Raw genomic sequence first — 4,629 nt, 5'->3', positions numbered from 1 at the left:
CGAAAAATTGCTGCAATAGAAAAGGAAGAGTCGCCGCTGCTGGTTGGCTAACTCCAAACGTAAAATAAAACTGATTCTGTAGAAGAACCCGGTCTTCATGAAGGCGCCATAATTCTCGATGACAACGCAATCAAAGCACAAAATACATGACAGTTACAACAAGTCCATTATTTTTTATTTCAAATTATCCTCAACGTGTACCTTAAGTAAGTAGATGATAAAAATATATTTTTTTTATTTTTAAATTATTATTGACTATGTAAAATATTTTATTTAAAATTTGAGTACATACATGTATTTATCTAAGTCATTAGAACATTACAAATTTTTATAGTACTCCTAATATTTTTTAATCTATTTTTTTAATTATTTTGTATAAAAAAAATATTTTTTTGATATAATTTAAATAAATTTATTAAAAAAATAATAATTTAAAAATTTAAAAAAATATATTTTATATTCCATGCATTGAAAAAAAAAAAGTTAAACTCAAACTATATTTACCGAGAATTCATTGGTAATTCGACGTGCATGTAGTTAGATTCACCCTCATTTAAATTACTAAAACATTTCGTCCATGCATAATTTGAATTGCAATGCTTCGAATGGATTTTATAATTCAAATGAATCTCATTCAAATTATATAAAAATACTTGATAAATCCTTATAATAGTTTTCATTTTAGTAGATATGTATAATATTAATATCCAATTAGTTTATATATACATTTTGCCCTTGAAAAAAAGTAAGAAAAAAAGAACAACACATAGAGTAGGAAACAAATAACATATTCATTTAACAAAAAATACAATTGTATTCCATTTATTATTAGCAAAACTATTGGGTAGAAAAGCTATTAATAATAACATAAAAAAGCTATTAAAAAGCTATAATAGAAAAAAATAAAAAATACTATTTAAAAAAAAAAGTATTTTTGCAATGACATGAGTTTTCTAAGAATCGATTCCAAATTTTGCATTACTTCTATGTTCTCCTCTTCCTCATGTAACCTGTCAAAAACATTAAATTTTAAGAAACTAAGAAATGAATGAATGCACTGAAAAAATAAATGAACACAATAGAGCGTCTAAAATTCAAAAGCCCAATACCTGAGACTTACAAAAAAAATCTAAAACTTATCAAAAAATGATTAACCTGATTAACAGGTTACCTTTTTAAATTCAGACCATTCAAATAAAATATAATAAATGAAGAGTTCAGATTTACGAATTCACAAGGTGTGCAGCACTCCATACTTAGCAAGGAGCGTTTAAGGATGAGCCGTCTATGTTGCACCCTAACTACGGTTTCTATGTTGCACCCTAACCACATAATCCGCAGCTACTTATGGCGGATTATGTTCTTTTGTAAACCGCGGCATATAAAAAAATGCATTTGCATATTCGTATTTTAAAAGTTGTATTTACGTAAAATTGGAATTCAAACATTTTATTTACGTAAATTGTCTTTTTTTAATAAATTATTTAAATTATATTACAAAAAATATTTTATTCCATACAAAGCAATTTAAAAAAATGACTTAAACTGTACTTTATTTCTTTTAATATAACTTTATTTAATTGCATATACCAAAAACAAGTAATACAAATATCCGAAATATTGGTAAGTGGTAACTTAAAAAATTAGTAAAAAGTAATCAATTTATTTTATTTAACATTCATTAAATATTATGACAAATAATAAATATTAAATAAGACAAATTGTAACCTTTTTTTTGGCTCTCTAATATTACATATACAACACCCAATTACATCACCATATAATAAATATATACAAGCATTTAGGCTCCTGCTTTTCCCAAAAAGATTGTATTAGTTTGAAACTTTTATTATTGTTTCTATAAAAAACATTTTACACTGTAATTTAATCAAACTTGTTACGATTGTAAAAAGATGGGTATTAAGATATAAATACAAAAATTAACCACACTTAAAACTATGGCAACATAGGACTATAGGGGGATTAAATAAAGTAAGCATATTAGCACATTAATTTACTTCTTTTTTTTTTTAAATTTTTGAGAAAAAGACCCAAATAAACCAAAGCCATACCAAAATGTAACTCGATACAGCTATATTCGATTTCGAATCAGCCTAATTTGAATTAGTAAGTATACATGTAAAAAATCGAAAGGGATTGTTTAGACGTAACGTATTTGGCTTTGGGTGATTCACGTAATTTTGGAATGGCTTTGGTTTATTTGGGTGTTTTGTCCTAATTTTTGCGTGAAAAAACAGTATTTATCACTAATAGAAAAACAATTTTTAAACTAAAAAACAAGCCAAGAGTTACGAAATTCAAACCTGAATACTGTTCCACTAGGCCAACCTGATATCTTCCAACTTGTTCATCACCTCTTCTTCTAGCAACTGTTGTCAACATGAACATTTCAATTATTAATAAAACAAAAATTGCATTTTAAGAAAGAAATTCCCGAGATTTAAAATAAATAGATCAGACATGTGAAAAATAATAAAATAAATTATGTAACTTATAAACCTTGTTATTTGGAGTAACACTGGTCGTTGATGGGTCATTAGGAACATCACTAAACTCTTTTGATGAAATTCTTTTAGAAAATAGTTGTTGAAACATATCATCAGGTAGAAAAACTTTTGCATACAGTGGATGTAACTGAAAAAATTCAGTAATAGACTGTGGAATAAGAAAGTCACTGTCGTCTAGTAATGGATATTGATTATCTTCAAATAATTCTTCGCTTACAGAAATGAGTTCATGAGACACATCAACATCATAAAAAGTATCATCTTGTTCTAATGGAATGCTTTTACAAAATTCTTCGTATGACCTAGGAAGTGGTGGCAAATCATTTACACTGTCTTCTTCATTTTTCATATATTCCATAGTTAAGAAAAAGATGTAGAAATAACTATGCACCACTTGTATTGTTAAAGAAGGAGACAGAAGAAAAGGAAGATGATCAACAGTCGTAAATTATAGATTTTCTTAGCTTATGGTGTGTATATATATAAAAGTTTTCTTATCTTTAAATTGTTCGAACATGCAACAAAAAATAAAGATATGATAAGATAATCATAGTAAATTAAACTAAAAAGATAAAATCTTTTGGTTAGAATTTATATTAATTTTATCTTAAAACTGATTTATTAAATTATCTTTTACTTCACATAGAAATAAGATGTACAAATTACTGTCTTATAAAGTCAACTACAAAATCTACTTTTATTTTAGTTTACTTGAAAATTTATTTTAAAAGGGGATATATGTCAAAATTTGGCCTTTGAAGAACAGAATCAGTAAGTAAAAGGTGAGAGAAGTGGGGAAATCACCAGCGAGTGGCGAAAACACCTCTGTTAAAGAGCTGATTAAGAAGTTAATCATTCAACAACCCAGCAATTACAACACAGCAACAAACATTACAAGAACATTTGAACAAAAATTTCAAAAATTAAAAGGAAGAAGAAGAACCAAGCATTCAGCCATCAGTGAACACTAAACAGAGCCATCAGTAACCAGAGCAAAATTAAAAGGAAGAAGCGGAGGCGAAGAAGTGAAAGCAGGGCCACTAACCTTCGACGGAGACACGGACGGCAAGCGGCGATCCGACGGCGAGCTGCTCCAAGCCACGAACAGAGACGCCACGAGGATGGGGGCGACGTGCCGAGCTACCTGGCTTCCGGACAGGGGAAGAGGAAGAAGCGGCGGCAAGGAACCTAGGGCTAGTGTTTTGGTTTGGTGTTGAGTTCACGACTGATTTTTTGTGCTTCAAATAACTCCAAATACTACATTATAAAAATCTACTTTTCGTATCGTATTCCTTTTCAGAGCTTGGATTTTACCTGTCGCTATTTATTGCATTTAAGATACATTACTCATTTCTGTGATTTTTCCTTTAATTTGTTGATAAACAATTTTATTATTATTATTATTATTATTATTATTATTATTATTATTATTATGGGGGTGTTTGGGAAAGGGGGTGCTGAGTTGCAAACGGGTTTTGATTTTTGTTTTTTAAAAGCCAGTCTGTTATCTGTCCGATCCAACATAAAAATAGTTGAGAATTTAAATTAGTTTTATCTTAAAAATAAAATTGATTTTTTAAAAAATAGTGGACATCTATTTACTTTAATATAACTTTTAATATAACTGATAATTTAATTTTAAAGGGAATATTTTTGTGTTTGTTTTTAGACGAAAAATGAAATTAAATTTAGAAAGTGAAATTGGAGGAAAAAAAATAAATAGAAATTCATTCTGTACTTTTAATTTGAAAAAAATATATACTTTTAAATTGTTTTTGTGCTTCTATTTTAAAAAAATATATATACCATGATTAAAACTCTTAATTTTAAAAAAACTTAGTTTGATTTAATTTGGATGAGAAGAAAATTTGGAGAGTGATAAGCATGGCTTCTTTAACATTGTCGGTGACAATGGCAACCATTGTTAAACGAAAATAGGTTTCTTTTAAATTAAGGCATTGGAAAATAGTATTCCTACTACACCGTTCTTGTGTACTATTGTGTATATTATTTCTATGTTCTCCTTGAGACGATGATAATGGTTTCTATTACCGCCAACGATATTATCCAATATTCAATTTTTCAATTTTTCAATTTTTCT

At 27.8% G+C, this 4,629-nt stretch overlaps 1 long non-coding RNA gene across 1 annotated transcript; it reads right to left on the bottom strand.

The window, feature by feature from the left end:
• LOC107619763 lies at nt 799-3,839 on the bottom strand. The gene is made up of 3 exons (XR_001615778.2): nt 3,574-3,839; nt 2,325-2,390; nt 799-1,010 (listed from the first exon to the last, which is right to left on the bottom strand). It is a non-coding gene; the product is annotated as an uncharacterized LOC107619763 (long non-coding RNA).

Source organism: Arachis ipaensis, chromosome B09, assembly GCF_000816755.2.
Source record: "Arachis ipaensis cultivar K30076 chromosome B09, Araip1.1, whole genome shotgun sequence".
Classification (NCBI taxonomy): domain Eukaryota; kingdom Viridiplantae; phylum Streptophyta; class Magnoliopsida; order Fabales; family Fabaceae; genus Arachis; species Arachis ipaensis.
This window is presented reverse-complemented; position numbering and strand designations above follow the sequence as displayed.